At 45.5% G+C, this 22303-nt stretch overlaps 1 protein-coding gene across 3 annotated transcripts in view; it reads right to left on the reverse strand.

Moving 5' to 3' along the window:
- DCUN1D3 (defective in cullin neddylation 1 domain containing 3) overlaps window positions 1-22303 on the reverse strand; it is a 46648-nt gene that overhangs the window by 18380 nt on the left and 5965 nt on the right. For all 3 annotated transcript variants that reach the window (XM_061599487.1, XM_061599488.1, XM_061599489.1), the window contains 2 exons: window positions 21500-21613; window positions 338-419 (listed from right to left, as the gene is read on the reverse strand). The gene's annotated coding sequence lies outside the window, so the exon portion shown is untranslated. The remainder of the gene's footprint in view (window positions 1-337; window positions 420-21499; window positions 21614-22303) is intronic.

The raw sequence follows: 22303 nt of genomic DNA on the forward strand, positions 1-22303 counted from the left end.
ACTATTAAAGCCAGCTGCATCAACAATCCAGGATAAAGGACAGGGAAAACTGGGGAAACCGCTGGGTTATGCTGGTCCCCCACCCCCCAGCATTTTAATAACAAGGCACATTGAAGCACCTTAAGGGGCACAGCTTGTCCACCTAGCGTTCATGACCTTGAAGCACCCTCCCACTCTGCGGTCACTCAAGGAGACACTATGAAACCACCAGATGCATCCACTCTGACACTGGCTCATCAAAAGAGGAGCTATCGTTTGCTAACGGTAGAACGGTCCAGATCATCTGAGGAGCACACTTTTCCGGTCTACCAGAGTGTAACCCTAAAAGAGGACTTACGTGGTATGATCAAAAGCACAGGAAGGCATTGCAGCTATTAATCCATCTCTCCTCCCAAGCACCAGGGTCTCTCCATGGAACGCTGTGGAAAATAGGGACATGTGCTTAGAAATCCTGAAAGGAGGAAAATCAAGGACTGTGCATGCACAAAGCTCAAGCCTTTCCCCAAGGCAAAATTCAAAGTAGCTTTCTGCCTTCACACGAAAAAGGAAGCAGCTGCTGTACGCTTCATTCACATGGTGATTGCTTACTACTTCAGGGTTGATTCCTACCAGGCAAACAGGAAGGCTAGTTGCTAGCAGTTACTTGGACACCAAATTGCATAAAGCGTTTACACTGGCAAAGATGCCACATACACAGAGGATTTGCAATACTGGTGGAATACCAATGTTAGCTGTATTTAGGGGTGGGGTGGCGCAGAGTGCTAAGCGGCGGTAACACAGCCGAAAGCTCTGCTCGCAGCCGGAGTTCGATCCCAAGGGAAGGAGAAAGTCGAATCTCCGGTAAAAGGGGTCGAGGTCCACTCAGCCTTCCAGCCATCCGTGGTCGGTAAAATGAGTACCCGGCGTATGCTGGGGGGTAAAGAAAGGCCGGGGAAGGAACTGGCAATCCCACCCCATATATACGGTCTGCCTAGTAAACGTCGCAAGACGTCACCCTAAGAGTTGGAAACGACTCACACTATAACTGTGGGGACACCTTTACCGTTAGTGAACCTGTGGCTCTGCAGATGTTTCTGATCTTGGACTAGTGGCTGTGGTGGTTGGGACTAATGGGAGTTGTAGGCCAACAACATCTGGCGGGTCACAGGTTTCCAAACCAAAGCAGATGCACAAGGTAAGTAGCAGGAAACCTCTCCATGAGGTAGGCCCCACGCGCACGCACAGAGAGTATCTCTAATCCATAAATGTGAATACAAGCTCACTCGCTGCAGAGCTACACCGCAGGACATTTCGGATTGAAGAGGATGCAGAGAATTTTCTGTTGGCAATGTAGGCACTTTCACTTCTAAATCCCAACATTTCAAGTTCCCAGGGGCAAGGGAGGGTCCGAGTTGCATCCTTAGGGGTCTATAAAGTGTTTCTAGGTTGGCTGCAGGGTTCATCGGCCAACACTCTCCTCTAGGTGCCCCCAACACCACAGACAAGACAGACTGCAATCAGGGGAGGGGGGCTTTTCAGACAGAACACCCCATCTGTGGAGCCCACACCCCCAGAAGTTTTCTATTAGAGCCCTGAACAAAGACCTCCCAGACCTCAATAACTTCGCCGTATTCTTTTTGCACCATTACAGAATTTGTGAGTTTGTCTGCTGCTTTTTAAACTGCCTTTTTTAGCTCTGTTGTTGAAAATCTTAGCTATTATATTGTGTCTTCATACTGTAATGGCTTAGCTTTATACTGTGAAGCAGTCTATAAATTCAAGTAATAACAGTAATAGGTTGTATCGTCATACTCAGAGTAGACCAACTGAAGTTAATGGACATTAACAACTTAGGGTCATTCATTTCAATGGGTCTACTCTGAGTAGGGCTTAGATGGATACAAAGAAATAATACTGCTCTGAAACCTACTAATGACTTGTGATATACACATTTAACAAATAAATAAATGCATTCCAATCCCTAGAACACTTTTTGATTGCGTTCAAGTCATTCCAGTTTTGCATTCCAGCCATTTCCCTCGCATGGCGAAGACTTGCTTTTTATCAACACCCTCAGCCTCAGCTCTTTCTTTCAGCACCCATCGCCCAATATGGCGAGAGACGACTCCACTTTGTAAGGCCAGCAGGGTGGAAACATTTCACCATTCACTTTTCACTCCTGACAAGTTCTGCATGGAAGCATTATGCGTTTACTTGGCTGGAGACTGCAGCCAATTGCAACTTTAAGTCAGGAAAGCAGGAGTTTCTAAAGACAAACCCGATTTCCTCACAGTTTGAAGCAGACCAATTTCACATATGCCAAGGAAGAGCAAACTGATGCTCTCTTCCCTACCTAGGTTGGCCTGTCAACACACGGCAGCATGCCAGGTGCCAGCAACTGGAACGCCTGATGCAACGGACAACAATGAACTTTCTCTTCCTAGTCTGGATTTTGTTGTGTTGCAAATTGTCCCAAAATCAGGTTGCATGGTAGCCCTGACAACATTTATCCATAAATAGCTACCTACTGGAGAGAGGGAGGGAGAAGTCTACTCTTCCAAAAATATTTTTAGAGAGTGATATTTTTGGAGAGAGGTGCATTTACTGGGCTGGATGCTTAGGAAAATACACACTTTTAAAAACACCAAGACCAAAACAACCTTCCAATAGACGCTTGATAAGGTGACTAGCTAATTGTAAGTCTAATACCAAAGATGAGCAGCAGGACACTGGAAGCTGCTTTGTATTGAGTCAGACCGCTGGTCCATCTAGCTCAGTATTGTCTACACTGACTGGCAGCAGCTCTCCAGGGTTTCAGGCAGGGATCTTTCCCAGCCCTACCTGGAGATGCCAGGGACTGAACCTGGGACCTTCTGCATGCATAGCAGACGCTCTACCACTGAGCTACAGCCTTCCGCAACTGCTTCCTTATCACTAGGACTAGTCCACTTGAATGCCGTGTGCTGCATTTCAGCTCTCTTACAATCCACCCCTCCATCACATCTCTTATTTCTTTCAGATCCTTAACTCAAAGCCCACATTTCCTGACACACCTTTGGCACAACCACCGAGTCCTCTGGATGCTACAGTAACTAAGTCAGATGTGGGAAACCTTTGGCCCTCCAAATGTTGCTGAACTACAACTCCCATCATTCCTGGCCATTGGCCGTGCTTGCTGGAGCTGATGAGATTAGAACTTCAGCAACATCTGGGGGGCCAAAGGTCCCCTACACCAGAACTTAGTCAAAGTATACATAACTGAAATAGACACGTTCTTTCCCTTTCTGGGGCTGCTTCTCTCCCACTCCTGTTATCTATGCCAGATTTTAAGACTGTAAACTGCTTTGGGGGGCAGAGGCCTGTCTTATATTCTACAGCAGCCTTCCCCCAACCTGGCGCCCTCCAGATGCTTTGGACTTCCAATTCCCATGCAGGTTGGAGCTCGGGGGGAGGAGTTTCCCTTCTGCATTCATATCCGCTCTGCTATAGCGCAGCGGCCGTCCCCCACTCAGTGGACCACTTGAAAATTGCTGAGGGTCTTGGCGGACCAGTTAATTATGTTCCTGCCTGTTGTAGCAATTGTAATGCGCTGTGCCGGATGTTGTATGATTTTTAATTGCATTTTAATTGCTTTTTATTTCTTGTATGAAATACCTTGCCGTATTACAATTTGAAATCCATAGAGTTCAAACTGTAATATAATAAAATACAATAGAAGGAACAACAGAAATACAATTAAAAATCAATATGAACATTCAGTGCAATGGATGTGCTGTCTCTCGCCTTCAACCACAAATCCACAGACATGCCGCGGACCATTTGAATGAAGCTCGCAGATCAGAGTTTGGGAACCCCTGCTATAGAGAGTTTCTGGCTAATTACAGAGAGAGAAAGGTGAAGAGGAATCAATCCCATGCTAGATGGGGGGGGGATCCAGTGACAGTGACCCACAGGCACCCTCGTGGTCTGGGAGCAAGACAGAGTGCATGGAATCCAGGCTTGGAAATAAAATCAGAGTTCAGGGACGTGTCTGAACTTCCCATGCCAACCATCTATGCTTCCTTAGGGAAGTCTAACTTTCCCTTGACAGCGACCGCTATGGATAAACGGAGTAAAAAAACAATCCGCTACAAAGGTCATTTTCCAAGATGTTTAAATCTTAAACAATTTTTGAACCTTTGAGCAAGATGTAACGAATGAATTCTGGAAAGACAGATTAGTCAATATTTAAATCAATGACAGTGTAAAATACATATAGTGTAATCAGCTCTCTGATCTATGTATTCAATTAAAAATAAATAAAAAGGCTGTGTGGACAATGAGAGAAAATGCGGCAACTCTGCTGAATGCATTCCAACTAAAACGGGGATGGAGAACCTCAGGCTAGGGGGCAAAACCCGGCCCTCCAAGCCTCTCTCTCTCTGACCCTCAGGACTCTCTGCAGGTCATACAACCTCCCAAGCCCCACCCTTCACCACCCCATTTGCACCCTCCTTGAGGGTGCCTGCCTAGCTTGAATGTGTCCTCAAACTCCAATAATGTCTCTTGCTTGTCTAGACAGAAGATGGAGGATTTTTTGGAGGGGGGGAGAAGTGTGAAGAAACTGATCTATTGTATAAAGATAGAATTCACATTTTATTGCACTGCCCATGTTGGCCACTAGCCCCACCAACTACTGGTACATGGCCTCCAGAGGGCTGACTAGAAGAAAATATAGCCTGCAGGCCGAAAAAGGTTCCCCACCTTTGTACTAAAACTACCAATCCAAACAAAGCGACTTGGAGAAATGCCCCAAGGAAGCTCAGCTGCTGGAGCGAGAGAAAAAGCACCTTCTACAATGAGGAAGTGTAACCAGACTGAAGATGTAAACTGCGATTTTGGAGGGAAATAGCCTGTTCCCCTTTTGTTCCTAATCAAGAGTGTTTTAAAAAAATAAAAATAAAGAGCTGCTTTGCAAATCCAGATGCAACTGCTGTAGGAATCTTGCATAAACCTTCTGCGGACTGAAATGAAAACAAGAGAAAGATCTGCACAACATGTTACACTGTTCCGTACACAGCAAACATTCATTATTGGGGAGGGGAGAAGTAGCAGCAGCTAGGATCATGAAACTAATTCCATCCCACTCCAGCCCCCTTTTCGACATCAGCCAGCAATGCATCACCAAGGTGCCACCTGGGCCCCCATGCTGGCACGTGACCAAACTGCAAGGCCATCAATTTGATGCAGGTACCTGATGGGGAGTTTCTTCTTCTAACTCTACCAGTGTCCACCAGAAACAAGTAGCTGAAGGAACTAAATCAAAAGAGGATCACCTGACAGCTCAACTGACAGTCACAATCACCCCCAGGCAAAACCAGGAACCAACAGATCAAGAGGGGAAAAGAGCAAGGAAGGAGCCGGTGCCTGCGTATCACAGCGCATAGTTGAACTATGGACTTCGCTCCCACAAAAGGCTGTGATGGCCACCAACTTGGATAGATTTAAAAGAGGATTAGACAAATTCATGGTGGACACAGTGGGGAGGAGAGCCTGGCTGGCAGTCCAGAGTCTGTGAGTTCAAATCCCCGCTCATGTCTCCTGAGTGTCAAGGGCCAGCTAAAGATCACCCCCACAGGGAGTGGCTCAGGGGTTACGTGCCCTGCCACCTGTGCAGCCGTGGGCAAGCTGCATAGTCCCAAGGAGCCCAGTTGCCCCCCAGCTGGCAGTTGCGGACAAGGCAGGGGCTGGTTTTGTGCAGCTGTGGCAAGCTGAGCAGGCCCTAGCCAGCTGGGGAGGACTAGCCTCAGAGGGAGGCAATGGGAAACCCCCTCTGAATACTGCTTACCATGAAACCCCTATTTGTAAGGTCACCATAAGTCAGGATAGACTTGAAGGCAGCCCATTTCCATTTCAAAGCTATCAACAGCTTCCAGCCACAATGACCGTGCTGTGCCTCCATAAGCAGGGTCAGTGTGCTTCCAAATATTAGTTGCTTGAACTCCCAGGAGAGGAAAGGGCTCTTAGCACTCAGGTCCTGCTTGCAGGTTTTTCATGGGCAACTGGTGAGCCACTGTGAGAACAGAATGTTGGACTAGATGGGCCACTGCCCTGATCCAACAGGCTCTTTTATTTCCTTATGTTGCTATAACGTGAAGCCAAGCCGTGGCTTTGTTCAAGTGCATGGGCGTGTGGGCTCACAGAGATAAAGAGAGCCTGGCTGCTGGGTCAGCCAATAGCCCATCTAGTCCAGCGCTCTGTTCTCACATAAGCCAACTAGAGGCCTATGGGAAGCTTGCAAGGAGGACCTGAGCGCAAAAGCCCACCTGAGATTCTCAGCAACTGGTATTCAGAGACATATTGCAGTCACACTAAGCTAAGCTCGGGATTCCCAAACTGTTGGAAGTGGGGCAAGAGCAACTCCTGTTTTGTTCTTTTGTTTAAGCTCCAGAGGGCAGATAGAGCTAGGGTCCTCCAGATGGATAGGCTTTGTTTACCTTTTTACCTGTGATGCTCTGACTGACTTCCGCTTACCTGCCCCTCCTCCTCCTGCCCTTTCCTTTCCTTTGTTCTCCGGCTGTCCAGGAGAGAGGAGACAGCCCTTTGTCTCTGCTCTCTTTCCAAGCATGGGGCTAACTCCCACACCTGGGCGTTATGCCTCCAACTTAGCTAGTTAGTTAGAACTAGGTATGCTTTTTCTATCTACTATGTATTTCTATAAATAAAGTAGCTTTTCTTATTTTACTAAGTCTCAAGTCTCAGTGATGCTGATGCAGGGTAAAAGCCTGCTTTCTTAGGCAAACGCACGCACACGCTGGCCCACTCACATTTCAACATCTGCTGTTACTCTCTGCTGCTGTGGTGCTGCTTTTAAACGAAATTAAGCAACACAACTACACACAGCGCAACACAAACCGTGGTCCACCAAGGGTCTGTGAGCTTCATTCAGGTGCTCTGTGGTGTGTCTGTGGATTTGAAGATGGTCACGTTCATCACAATGAACATTTATATTGATTTTAATTGTATTTTTTAGTTCTACAGAATTCAAATTGTAATACAGTATATAATCATGAAGTGGTCTGTCAAGACCCTCAGCAATTTTCACATTGTCCGAGGAGGGAGGGCAGGTCTGGGAACCACTGAGCCAAACTAAGGTTTGGCTTAGAATGTTGCCTGAACCCAGGCTCATGGTTAAGCTTTCTCCAGGACTGACCACAAACTATAATCAGGGATTATTTACTGCTTGCGAAATGCACTAATAATTTCAGGTTATTAACATCCAGGTTACAGATGTTAATAACGGAGCATTTCTATTTTGCGCCTGGATGTCATTTTTATAGAATGTAACCAAGCTGCCTTGAATATGGGAGAATGGCAGCATCTTATATTCGTTTTGGAAAGTGTTTTGTCTGTTTGCACTTGGATACTTCTTTAAGATATTGTAACCAAATTTTGCATGATGGTTCCACAGATCAAGGAGCAAAATGTCATCTGTGTTTGGATATGATTCGACGCCATTTTGAATCAAGATGGACACCTGAAACTTTCAAGACTGCACATATTTTAACCAAATTTTGCATGAGTGTTCCCGAGATTAAGGAGCAGGTTTTCATTTACATTTGGGTACAAATGGATGCCATTTTGAAGGTATTTCTCCCTCTCTCCTTTTTTTTTTCTCCCTACAGATTCTTCTACTTCTATATACACTGAGGGTTCTCCCAAGCCTCGCCAATACCTTGTGGGTGGAAGGTGCCATTTTGGCTCAATAAGGATCTGTGCTTGGAGAATGACTTTGCATATTAGTATATAGGACAGGGATGGGGAACCTTTGGCTCTCCAGGCGTCACTGAACTCCCACTGGCCACAGCAAGCATGGCCAACGGCCAGGGATGATGGGAGTTGTAGTTCAGCAACATCTAGAGGGGCCAAAGGTTCCCCTTACCTGATATAGGATAACTCCCATGGTGCTGGTTTTAAGGTACATACCAGCAACTGTACAGCTTTGCAGTCAGACCAAGATCTATGTTAAAACATCTATACACAAAAAATGATTACAGGAAAGGATGCCATCATCAAGCCCCAGTGATCCCCGTCCTTAATATCCACCGCCTTCGCCTTTTTCTTTTTTCTTGCAAACACTAACAGAAGTGAGGAGGCAGCAGGCACCTCAGATAAATAAACAAATTGTCCATCTGCTTGTCATCACTTATTATGGAAAGAACGAGGTTTGGATACATTCTAGGTAATGCTGGTAAAATGCCACCACTCATACTTTTTGATAATCATGGTCTTGCTGTTCAGCGTTTCTGTGGACCACCTGGATGGAGCTTGTAGATCACCAACAGTCTGTGGGCCACAGTTTGAGAACTTCTGTTTGAGAAGCTACCGAGTGATGATGCCCACTTGCTAAAACTCCATCTGATCCCACACTGATCCAGGATGTAATTCTTATGCAGCTGTTTCCAGAACAAGGGTTCTGAAGACCACCTGAATGGAACTTGGAGCACACTAACAGTCCGTGGACCAGTTTAAGAATATACACATTCCCCCTCCCTCCCACACACAGTTGTGTATCAGCAATTCAAATATTTCCTTTGAAGTGTAGATCTGAAGAGTGGAATGGTAATTACTCTACTACTTTCACGCACCAGCTCAAGGATATATCTTTCCTTATGTCACAAGATTCCATGTGCTAAATAATTCCCTTTCATGTACAATGCCATGAAGGTCCTTCTCAGACTGAGCAAGCCTTTGCTATCTCTCTCCAGTCTATGAAGTAGCTGGTCTCCTTGAGCTTGCATTGTGTCAAAGCCGGCCCACAGCCTATGCTGTGGAAATCCAAATCCCAGGCTCACAATAAATGATGCATATCCCATAGGTTTTGCTTAAGTGGATTTACATAATTGTGAGCCAATTTCAGTGTCCTGATTCTCACTGCAAGGTGGCCTAAGAGGATGGGAAGGAGGAGAGTCATGAGCTGGATCAGGAGACAGAAATAAATCAGCAGAAACAAGGGGATGCGTTTCTAATTCCTAGCAATCCAAAGTTGTGTCCAATGATATTCTTACTCAGAGCAGACCCCCTGAAGTTAATGGGCACAACTAACTTTGGTTCTTTAATGTCATTGGGTCTACTTTGAGTAGACCTTAGTTGAATACAACATCTAGTTTTTAGATCTGATGAATACACACACAAAACAAAAGCTTTATTCTCAATTTACACCACAAGGCCCCCTACAAGGGCTATTACCATCACATCACTGCACAAGCCTTTCCAAAAAAAACCCCACACCATACATGTAAACCTGTTTTAAACACTTTAACAGTCATGTCTTTCCCCACAGAATACTGGGAACTGTTTTGTTAAAGTAGTAATTCTCAAAATGTGTCCCTGGGAACACTAGGAGCTCCACAACTGAATACGCAGCATGCCCATGAATCCCAAAGTCGCCACCTACAGAGGTTCTGCATGCCAACTTCCCACGGACATCTGGTTGGTGACTGTGAAAATGGGATGCTGAACTAGATGGGCCTTTGGCCTGATCCAACAGGGCTCTTCTAAGGTTCTTAACCTCATGTAGGCTTCTAAACCGACAACACCACAACCTTAAATTGGATTTTTTTTCCCAGTAATTTTATGTTGAAGACATCTGCCAATGCCTATTAGAAGATTTGGACATTAAGAGCTCCATAAATATAGAAGGACTTCCGTGCAACCTCAATCAACATTGTCGGCTGCCAAGACAACATGCAATGCATCGCCCAGTTCAGAACAGTCTGCATGCCAGTGGTATGCAAAAAGGGCAACCACAGTTGGCTCAATAGCAGCCAAAAAGATATGCAAATGCAGGTCACTATGCAATGACCATTCTGTTTTGAGTCACTGTCAACATCCCTTGGAGAATGGGCTACCATCAAGTACACAATTAATGCTTGTCCCTGGAATGGATAAGCCACAAAAGACTTCTAAGGCAAGTGCTCTCTTTTTCTTTTTTTAAAAAAAGGCCAACAACTAATTATTTGTTTTCATTTATGAACTGCTTCCCATAAAATATCTCAAAGCAATTTCACAATAAAAACATCAGCAATACAAACAATTGCACCAGAGGTTCACCAACTTTTCCCCCTTACAGTTCCTTACAGACCACTTGAAAATTGCTGAGGGTCTTGGTGGACCACTTGATGATTTTTCTGCCTGTTGTACCAATTGTAACTCACTGTGTGATTTTTAACTGCATTTTTAATTTGTAGTATTCTCTCTTTTGTTTCTTATATTGCATTTTAATGCATTGGAATTCAAAATGCAATATCATATAATACATTATAAGAAATAAAAAGAGCAATAAAATACAATTAAAAATCAATATCAATATTTAATGCAGACATGCCATGAAGCACAATTTGGGAACCCCTGAATTACACAATTTCACATATAAAAACAATTATAATACAGTAGAGCCCCACTCATATGGCAGGTTACGTTCCAGACCCCCACCTAAAAGCAAAACTCCATCTATAAAATGGTGCCCGATGCCCGAAAAACGCCGTAAAAGCAGAACAAGCACCGTATGAGTGGGGCCTTACTCTAATTGGAAGCCGCCGTATTAGTGGAACGCCGAAAAACAAGGCCCTACTGTAGTTAAAATAACCATTAAAAACCCTTTCAAATCCTACAGGTCACATCTACACCCCACATTTAAAGCCCGTTGCATTCCCAAAGAATCTTAGGAACTATGGTTTTGTACAGGTGCTGGGAATTGTAGCTCTGTAAGGGGTAAACTACAGTTCTCAAGATTCTCTGGGGGAAGCCATGTGCTGTAAATGTATGGTGCGCATATGACCACAGGGTGGGGTAAAGATTTCCACCTACAAGGCCCTGTCTTCAACAGGCGCCAAAAAAGGCAATAGGCACTACGTCTGTTTGATATTGAACAGGAGTGAGTTCCAAAGGGTGGGTGCCACCATGCTGAGGGCCCAAATCTAAGACCGTATGGAAGGACCTCCTGATGAGGTGGTACCTGGAGGAGGCTCTCGCCTACTCAAACACACTCTTCTACACCATCCCACAGGTGAGAAAACCAGAGAGAAGGGGCCTCCCCTCTTCCTTGTCATGCAGGTGCCAGGAGAGGGACAGGCAGTAAGATTCCAGTCCCAACTGCCACCCTGGGCAACTTCTAGGAGGAAGGGCAGGATATAAAGTTGATCAGTCAATCTGTGAGAAGGGTTGGGGACCCTGCTCGACACAGCCCTCATCTATCCAGACGCTTTTAGTGTAAAGCAGGGTGGGGAAGTATGCAGCCCTTGACCTAATTTCATGTGGACAGAGAGCCCAAGGAAGGACAGAGGTTTGGGGGGAGGAATGGGAGGGGGAAGCTGACACAGATGGAGTGAGAGGAGGAGGAAGGAGAAAAGCCCCACGCACACTATTAATTCAGATCTCTTCTGCCATTGTCCAGAGCGGGGGGGGGGGAGAGAGAAATGGGTGTCTCCGCCCACTTGGTTCTGGCCCTGCCCACTGCAACTCCTGACAGATCACCCGAGGGAACGTGGCCCTCAACAGATAAATGGTTTCCCAACCTTGGGGTAAAACAACAGAGCAGACTTTGTTTCTAGACACCGACCATTATATTTAAAGGAGTCCAGATGACTAGGGGTGTCTTCTAGGTCAGTGCGAGTGAGACATGGAGGTTTTCCTTCAACAGCCTCTGCCCAGACGTGCTTTTGGCCCTACTGTACCTTAAACCAATGAAAATCCAAACATGGTTGTTACTATTAAAGAATTCCCACATGCCCCTTTTAACCCACATTTGTAATCTGCAAAGCACTCCATGCGCTGCCTACTTAGTCTGTCCACCTGCGAGTATTATTTCATGAGAGAACTCACTCTGACCGTGATTTAGCCAGTCCATGGCAGAGGTTGGCCTTCCAATGCTGCTCTCCTAAATCTAACACACAGGAGGAAAAGCTTTTGTAGGCCAAGGGTCACTTTCCCTTCTGGGCAACCTTCTGGGGGCCGCATGCCAGCAGTGGGTGGGGCCACAGGCAAAAGTGAGCGGGGCAATGAATGTAAATTTCACCTTTGTACAGTAGGCTACTTTCAGCACACACTCGCATAGTCCCCTCTGTCTTGGCAAGCACGAGACATTATCCGTATCCAAGGACACAATCCCAGCCAGGCAAGGAGCACTCAAGGAAGGTCCGACTCAGGAGCATGACCGGAAGAGAGGCACAGGTGGCTGGGGAAAGTCCCAAGGGCCAGATGGTGGGGGGCATTTGGCCCTGACCCAAAGTTCTCCCACCCCTGATCTAGTGCTAGACCACATTTGGTTTTTTTACTTGATTTCCTTATATGCCCCCCCATACCACCTCTGAACCATGTACTCGGGCACAGTCTCAAGGCAAAAACTAGCTTGCGTCCTGAAGTGCTGTCAGCAGTTCTGCAAAAGTGATAGAATCAATGAGGCTTAACTTCACAGAATCAGCAATCCAGTATGACCCTTATTACTTGGGTACTATGACCCACTACTGACAATAGCCCTGGTTCAAAAGCAACAATGGGGGTGGGGGGACCCGTTGCCAGTAGCAGACCTTGTTAAATAGGTTGCAACCATGCTGAACGCACCATGGAGTCCCTAGAGCAGCGTATCATGCTTGCAGCAGCAAGGGCACCGACAAAGCAAAACGTTCATTTTCATCTTTTATAAAGGAAAAGGCCATTCCTGGCTGGGGGGGGGGGAGAGCAAGGCATTCCAGCCTGTTCACAAAAGGTTACTAACAAGGCTAATTTGCACGCTGCTGTTTACATTATAAATAGTCACGCCTGACGAAACTGTTGCTGTGAGAGAGAAAAAAGCTTCACTAGTTTTAAGGACATTGGGTAGGAGGGGACAGTTTCTGTACAAAGAAAAGGAAGGCATTTACACCAGCAGCAAAGTCATCAACCGGTGGAAATCGTTTTGACAAACCTGCACCACCACCAGCTCCAAATGTCGAGCTAGGCCTCAAAGTCCCAATAAAGAGCATGCTGCACTCCTACATCTCAAATGCTTCGTTCTAGCCAGAAATAGTTCTTTAAATAGATTCCATACCTGACACAGGAGACAGATCTATGAGCAATGAATACTCTTTCCCAACACTGCCCACAAATTTAGGCTCCGTAGAAAGATGCAGTGGTATCTCTAGGCCAGTGGTTGCCAACCTTCCCCCCCCCCCAATAGACTACACGAAAACTGCTGAGGGCCTTGGTGGGCCAATTAATGATTTTTCTGCCTGTTGTAGCAATTGTAATGTGCTATGCTAGATGCTGCAGTTGGTCTAGACTAGAGCAAGGCTTCCAAAACTGTGGACCACTAACAGTAATAGAATCATAGAGTTGGAAGGGGCCTTGTACGCCATCGAGTCCAACCCCCTGCTCACAGCAGGAAATCCACAGCTAGAGCATCTCCCGCAGATAGCTGTCCAGCCTCTGCTTGAAGACATCCAGCGAAGGGGATCCCACCACCTCCTTAGGCAGTCGGTTCCATTGCCGAACTGCCCTTACTGTCAAGAAGTTCCTTCTAATGTCCAATCTGAATCTACGCTCCTGCAACTTAAAACCATTAGACCTAGTCCTACCCTCTGGGGCAGCAGAGAACAAATCTGTACCCTCCTCTATGTAACAGCCCTTCAGGTACTTAAAGAGTGCAATCATGTCACCCCTCAGCTTTCTCTTCACCAGACTGAACATGCCAAGTTCCTTCAACCTTTCCTCATAAGACTTGTTCTCCATACCAGCTATCATCCTCGTCACCCTCCTCTGAACCCGCTCCAACTTGTCTATATCTTTCTTAAAATGAGGCGCCCAGAACTGAACGCAGTATTCCAGATGAGGCCTGACTAATGCAGAATGTAGTGGGACTATTACTTCCCTCGACCTGGAAACTATAGCTCTGTTTATGCATCCCAAAACCGCGTTTGCCTTTTTTGCCGCAGCATCACACTGCTGGGTCATGTTCAACTTGCGATCCACTACAATCCCAAGGTCCTTCTCACACACACACTACTGCTAAGCAGGGTATTTCCCATCCTGTACCCGTGCAAGCTTCATTCAGGTGGTCCACGGCAAGTCCATATTAAATATTCACAGTTATTTTTAATTGTATGTTATTGCTTTTTATTTCTTATACTGCAGGGCTTCTCAACCTTCCTTAATCCCATTCCCCCCTTTAAAACTCACTCTCCTAACAATAACGTGGAAATCATGTAATAACCTGCATACTATCGTCTCACCTTCCAAACATAACATTTCATACCTTTATATTTTAATATTGTGCATTTTTACTTATATTGTAATTTTTTAAAAAACAATCATGCCCCCTCAGAAATCTTCATACAACACCCCCCCCCGGTTGAGTAACACTGTGGACATGCCATAGACTACCGGAATGAAGCATCTGGACCACTGGTAGTCCACAGACCACAGTTTGGGAGTTCCTGCTCTAGGCCAAGTAGTTTTACTTTGGAGTCTAACGCTGGCATAATTGTCTTAGGCTGCTACCTGGCTTTCTTAGCCAAGCTCTCAAAGCAACTTGAGACAAAACACCAGGGATTTGCCCTCCTGCATCCTCTATCTGGGCATCTACAGTAGGGCCCTGCTTTACAGCGGTCTCAATTAGATGCAATTAGACTAAAGCCCCACTCATACGGCGCTTGTTCTGCTTTTACGGCGGTTTTTGGGCATCACGCGCCATTCTATTCAATGAGTTTCGCTCTTCAGCGGTTTTCACTTTTCAGCGGGGGTCCGGAACGTAACCCGGCATATGAGTGGGGCCCTACTGTATTTCCAGTATCATAAGGCAGGGCAGGCAGACTTCAGGCCTGCAGGATCTACTTTGACACTTTTACTAGAACACCAAGTCCATCAAGCAGAGCCAGGGGAAAATCAGTGGCTATGGGAATGGAGCCAGATGCAAACAGTGGCTTGGGGCACAACCTATTACCTCTCGCACCCCAAAAGCCACATGCCAGCATGACTTTAATGTGCAAGTACAAATCTACATCCGAGACCAACTTGGTCTCCCAAATCAACAGATCAAGTACAGCCCTTCTGAAATTGAGCTTTTTGCAGAAAGACATCTAGCTGATCAGCACAGAAAGCCTTCAGTTCCTTCTCTGGTTTGTCTTTTTTGACCAATGCCACAACATAGTGAACCAAGGCTGATGGATCAGCATCACATATTGGCTCCAGTAACTTGGCATGCCAGGATTTGAGCGCATCCATGTTCTTTATTATCATGGTGGTGATGGTGCTGCAGCAGCTACACTTCTGGTAGCATCTCCCTGCACCAGTCCCACTCCCTCCCCCCCTCCCCGTGAGCAGTTACTTGCCAGCAGCAACTCTCCCCCCATCCCCTCTGACCAAGTTAGGGCCTAGAGTCAGACCAGGAAGGGTTGTTGGTTGTTTTTTTTTTTACTGAACGTAGGTTTCAGTTGATGCCCTCAGCTTATCTTGATGGGAGATATCACGGGATCCCACATGAGGAGCGGTGTATACGGATGCAGCCAGATTGAGGACATCATACATTACTTGTTGTTCTGCTCACTTTTTGAGGATCCCAGAGGGAAGAACCTGTCTCCCGTTATGCAGCTATTTTCAGATCAACCTCCACAGAATGTCGTACTTTCTTTACTAGACAAAAATGTGTATATCACATATAAAGTGCCTCAGTTTGCTCTAGCAGCAAAGAGGTTGTGTTAGAACTTTTAATGATTGTTTTAGCAGTTATAAATTATAATGGTGTTAAGTGGGATATTTAATGCTGATTTCCTGACCTGTTTTAAATCTTATATTTCTTTCTTTTAGTATTTTAAATGAGTTTAGTAATATTGTAAAGGTCTATGGCCAATGTACAATAAAAGACCTCTTTCGCAAAAAAGAGAGAAATTGAGCTTTTAATCTTCAGGTACTACTACAGGTGTACTACAGGCTACTTTAAGGACAGAATATGGAGAAACCAACTGGTACCCCATCGGAAAGGGTGTGAGACAGGTGTATTTTATCACCCTATTTATCTAATCTATACGCAGAACATATCATACGGAAAGCAGGATTGGACCAAGATGAAGGAGGTGTGAAAATTGGAGGGAGAAATATCAATAATTTAAGATATGCAGACGATACCATACTACTAGCAGAAACCAGTAATGATTTGAAACGATGAAAGTTAAAGAGGAAAGCACAAAAGCAGGACTACAGCTGAACATCAAAAAGACTAAAGTAATGACAACAGAAGATTTATGTAACTTTACAGTTGACAATGAGGACATTGAACTTATCAAGAATTATCAATACCTTGGCACAGTCATTAACCAAAATGGAGACAATAGTCAAGAAATCAGAAGAAGGGAAGGACTGGGGAGGGCAGCTGTGAGAGAACTAGAAAAGGTCCTCAAATGCAAAGTTGTATCACTGAACACTGAAGTCAGGATCATTCAGACCATGGTATTTCCGACCTCTATGTATGGATGTGAAAGCTGGACAGTGAAAAAAGCGGACAAGAGAAAAATCAACTCATTTGAAATGTGGTGTTGGAGGAGAGCTTTGCGGATACCATGGACTGCAAAAAAGACAAATAATTGGGTGTTAGAAGAAATTAAACCAGAACTATCACTAGAAGCTAAAATGATGAAACCCATACTTTGGACACATAATGAGAAGACATGATTCATTAGAAAAGTTAACAATGCTGGGAAAAACAGAAGGGAGTAGAAAAAGAGGAAGGCCAAACAAGAGATGGATTGATTCCATAAAGGAAGCCACAGATCTGAACTTACAAGATCTCAACAGGGGGTTCATGACAGATGCTCTTGGAGGTTGCTGATTCATAGGGTCGCCATAAGTCATAATCGACTTTTTCAAGTCGTAGTCGACTTGGAGGCACATAACAACAAACAACTACAGGGAGTCCTCCCCTGCTTCCTTCCTAACATTAAGAATGCTGGGAGTACTACTGAAAGAAGACAACAAAGAGGGTTGATCCTGCTACTCACACGTGCCTCACAGTTCCCCCAGTGCAGGGGGCAGCCAATGTGGTGCCCTCTAGATGTTGTTGGACTCCAGTTCCCATCAGTCCTGACCACCGCCCGTGCTAGCTGGGACTGATGGAGTTGTGGGCCAACAACATCTGGAGGGCACCACATTGCCTATCCCTGTACTAGCGTATCTGGGGATTAAATGGGCTTTGATTTCTTGAGCAGGCCCTCCACTGTTGGTGGCACAGAATGGTGGCTAGAGGCAGGGAAGGACTGACAATTGAGCATGTGTATGGAGGGTCCCCTTCAAGATGTGCTGACCTAATACATCCTTCAGATGTGCTGATCTAACACATCCAGCCTAAACATAGTATAGCTTGATCCGCTCTTGCAGCTCATAGCAGAGGAAGTGCAACAGTTTGCACAATGAAACTGATATTTAAACGTTGTTTTTATACTTACTAAAAACACATGTTGGTGGGGAGATAGCTACCAGATGCTTATTTTTAACAAATAATCAACACATGGCCACATTGGGTTTTGCTGCTATATCATAAAAAACGGATTGATTATACCACAAAGCAACACTTTGAATGGTCAGAAAAGCTGTGTTTGGCAAAAACTGTAAAGAGCTCCCAAGAAAAATGTGTGTGTTGACAAGTATTTTTTTTCCAGATTTCTTCAGAACTACCTCTAATAAATATTGCAAAACATCAACAGCCAGCTGAACATGCTGGGGTGCCAAATCTCCTTCTCAATGTCCAAAACCTGTTCCTAGCAAAGCAAGTTCCAGAATGCTTTAAGCTCTGGAGGGGGATGGAGGGGAAGGAGAGTCGAAGCCCCCTGAAGCAGTGAGGAAGAACAGCGCAAGAAAAGGCACAGCCCCCTGAAGTTAACCCCTGAGCATATCATGACACGCGCTACCAAGAATCCAGTCAGCAAAGCTGCTGTCAAGACTGGATGCGTTAGATCAGGGCATTTGAAGGGAAGCCTTCATAGGCATGCTCAATGAGCACCAACTCCACAGAGACACATCCCCTTAGTTACAGCAGGGAAAAGGTTCAAAACACTTTTGTTTATTGACTTTGGGAGGTTTGCTGCAGCAAAGACGAGCCATTCCTGCTCTTGGCCACCGTTTACTATCAACAGCAATGCAGGGCGGAACGCTTTCTGCAGAAAGTTTTCCGCAACGGGGGGGGAGATAGCTTTCCAGTTTTCTATGGACAGTCACGCCATTTCTAAAAACGAATAGCTTTGTAAAATTAATTAGTAGCATAACGAATGGACACAACACTGTTGCATCATAGCCTGAACACCCAGAGTACAGGGGAGGAGACTGAGCATCAAGTCTCTGTTGCTCTCAGAACCAGTAAGAACTGGAGGAAGAGGGAAGGTGCCTGTGAAAGATCATTTGCTGCAGGACCGCAGGCAGAGGCCAAGAGGGCAGAAGAGCAAGAAAAGGCTTTGCTGCCTTCTAGCCCAGGTGTGGGAAACCTTTTTGGCCCGATGGGCCAGATCATTATCCCCACCCCCATGGGCCGAGGTTGACAGCTGGGTGGGGCCACCTACCAGTTAATCATCTGATGTCTTCATGACGTCAGGTGATACGCATGGCCGGTCCTGCCCACCTGTTCAAGTTGACCTGTGGGGATTGGGGGGGGGGGGTGTCTGCTTTTCTAGTGCATTCCCTGTAAGGAAATGGGATGGCAAAGTTGCACCCAGCAGGATTGAAACACCCCCTCCCTCTCATCAGCTGATGAGCGGAGAGTTCAATCCTGCTCTCTGCAAGGTGCTGCTTTACCAGTGGGTTGCCTGCAGGGAGTGCTCTGGTGACGCAGCACCCAGCAGGATTGGACTCTCTGCTCATCAACTGATGAACAGCGGGGCGTCAATTCACTTGTTTGGTTGCAGGCACCAGTTCCCTGTGAATTGAACCCCTTCGATCCATCAGCTGTTGTCACTCGCCCATCAGAAATTATGTCAGCTGATGGACAGGAGTGCATGGTTTGGGGGCGGGGAATGGCCTTGCAAGCAAAATTGGGGCCCCTGGGAGGGACCCTACCCCCAATCTAGCCTATGCTCACCTATTGCTGCTGCAGTGTGTATGCAAGGGCAAGGATGTTGTGCTATTTTCATGGCAGCATCACAGTTAGAGTGCTGGACTTGGACCTGGAGAACTAGAGTTCAAATCCCCACTCAGCCATGAAGCTTACTGGGGGATCTGACACCAGTCACCATCTCTCAGTCCAACCTACCTTGTGCGGTTGTTGTGAGGATAAAACAGGGAGGGGGAGAACCTTGAATGCCACCTTGAGTTCTTTGGAGGAAAGGCAAAATACAACAGAATAAAAAATAAAATTTAAAATAAAAATCTCATGGGGGCAGGAAGGAAAATACACTAGCAACTATCCTAGTTATTTAGGTTGTGGGGTAAAGGAGGAAGCAGAGGAAGGAACATAGCTCATTAGTTATTTGCACGCAGATCGTCCCAGGTTCAAATCCGGCTGTCTCCAGGTAGAACTGGAAAAGACTTCCATAGTTTCTGCAATGTGCAGATAGCAGGTGCCTGTCATATTTCAGCAGGAACGCTGTTGTGCAGAACAGGGGCTGCCGCCCTGAAAGCCCTGTTATTGTGGAGCAGGCTTTTGATTTCTTTGGAAGTTGGAGGAGAAGCTCTCCTGCAGACCACAGGGACCTACTGGATATATAAGGAATAAGGCGGTCTTTCAAGTCACCTGGTCTTCAGCTGCTGTTACAGGGCCTGATATGCTAGTACAAACACCTTGAACTTGGCCCAGTAGCAGACTGGCAACCAGTGCAAATTGTGGAAGAAATGTGGGACCTCCCACATGCAAAGCAGATTCTCTACTACTGAAGTACATTCCCTGCCATTCTGGCTGAAATGCCTATTAATGGTGCAAGAACCCCGTCGCCTTTTGCATATGGCCACCCTACCAAGGACTGTATTTGCCCCCCCTGAACGCTTCCCCACCCAAGGTCTAAGTGGTAATTAACCTTTTTCACACACAGCTCTCAGTGTCTGTTCAAAGCAGCTACAAACAGTTTTCAGTGCCTTCATTTTTTTTCCTTACAGGTTTTAAGGGAAGCATCCTGTTCTAAAATATTTACAAATACACAAATAAAATAGTGTCCAAGAACAGTTCTGAATCATTAGAAGTGTGTATGGCCTTGCCTTCAATCAAATATTTCACTTCAACTCTTTTTGACTACTGAAACTTTTTTATTCTCTTTTTTTAAAGATGTAGGGCATCAGGACATTTTCCAGAGTTTTCTGGGAAGTTTGCCAATGAAACATTTTCCAGAAAACCCACATCACTATCTGGAAATTGTGTGTGTGTGTTTTGAGGAGGGTGGGAGAGAAAACAGGAACCCAGATATAAATCTGCATTCTTCCAAAACGCCGGACCAAACTATACATCAGTTTACAACACACCAGTTTACAATTGCGCACTTAAGTATGTGGCTGGGGCTTTCTTTAAAAACAAAAAAAGAAAACAGTCACTGTGGAGTACAATGAAGAAGGAGCTAAATCCAGTGTGGTGTAGTGATTAGAGTGTCAGAGTGGGACCTGGGAGAACCAGAGTTCAAATCCCTGCTTGGCCATGAACCTCGCAGGGTGACCTTGGGCCTTCCACTGTCTCTCAGCCCAACCTACCTTACAGGGTTGTTATGAGGATAACATCGGGAAGGGGAGCACCATGTTTAGATGCCATCTTGAGCTCCTTGGAGGAAAGGCTCCTTGGAGGAAAGGCTATAAACTTAATAAATATATAAATAAACCCATTCTCCACATACCACTTTCCATCTGAAAAGTCCTCTCCTCCGCCTCCAAAATGCAAAGCTATGTTTTTTCCTGAATGGTTTTTCATTATCATTGCGACACATCACATGCCAATAATTCACAGCATTATTTAATATAGATTCCCAACTACAACAAATTGAAATAAAAAACCCCTCTCCTTTCTTCGTCATCCCACCCTTTCTTTTTAATCCGCCTTCATTTTCTGAAAGTATGTCCAGAATAAGTGCACACATACACTTGCCACAACTGTAAACTGCTTAATATACAATTTTAAACATGCAGTACTTTGCATATTTAGGAAGCTACAGTGGCATGGGAGGTGAAGGTGGGGTGGAGGGAACTGAGGCATATTGATACACGCCCTGCATCACCAACTCAGAAATTAGGAGACAGGAATTCTTCTGGCACAAAAATCGTAAACATTTCTACAAATAAACAAATCAGAAATGTGTTTGGGAAACATTCCCAGTGCAGCTGGTAGCCAACACAACAGAGATGCTGATGAGTTTGCTCAGCAAACAAAAGTTACGCAACCAGGTTTCTAATCCGTTAGGGCCCAGGGTTAACACTTGCAATGGGAAGGGTGCCTCTATTTCTTTCTTCAAAGCTCTGTGGTTTGAAATCATGACACGGCTAAAGGAACATTTTCCCTTCATCATTCCATAAGCCTGAGCGTCCCAGATCTCGGCAGATGTAGATACATACATACCCAGCTCTCTCTGGTAAGATGTTCCAAGGGTAACTCTTCTTCCACAGTCAGCACATAGACCATCAGCAGTCACAAGCCTTCAAAGCACGGCTGGATGTTCACAAACTCCAGAACCTATGGTTTCAAAATGATTATATATATTTATTTATTTTTTAAAAAAAGGGCAGTAGCATAATGTTCTGTGTTGCAGGTAAAAATCTGGGAAAGAGATGTTGTCAGCTGGTGAACACCCTAATCTTCTCCACCGGACACTGATGGGATACACATCCACCTTCCTCGGCAACTGCTTTCCCCTATCCAAACTGTTAAACTCTTGCCAGATTCTAATGCACATCAGCATTCAAGCACCCTGCACCCATCCATGCCCTGATGGAGAAAGATGCTTGGGACAGAACTCAAACAAAGAACTCTGTTTAATCAGAGGTAAGTATCTCAATGACATTACAGCACAGGGCATCCCACTCCAAGGGGTGGTGCGGTGTGTGTTTTGAGGACCGCACCTGCACTATACATTTAAAGCAGAATTGCTTTAAAACAGCCATGGCTTCCCCCAAAGGATCCCAGGAACTGTAGTTTTTAAGGGTGCTAAGGGTTTAGGAGATCCATCCCCCATTCCTCCTACAGAGCCACAGTTCCCAGAATGGTTTAACAATCAATCCTTCCCAGAAAACTCTGGAAATTGTACTTCTGTGAGGGAAACAAGGATCCCCTAACAATCTGCAGCACCTTTAAACTACAGTTCCCAGGATTCTTTGGCCATGACTATTTAACATGGTATAATACTACTTTAAATGTATAGTGCAG

Source organism: Rhineura floridana, chromosome 17 (assembly GCF_030035675.1).
Source record: "Rhineura floridana isolate rRhiFlo1 chromosome 17, rRhiFlo1.hap2, whole genome shotgun sequence".
Lineage (NCBI taxonomy): Eukaryota > Metazoa > Chordata > Lepidosauria > Squamata > Rhineuridae > Rhineura > Rhineura floridana.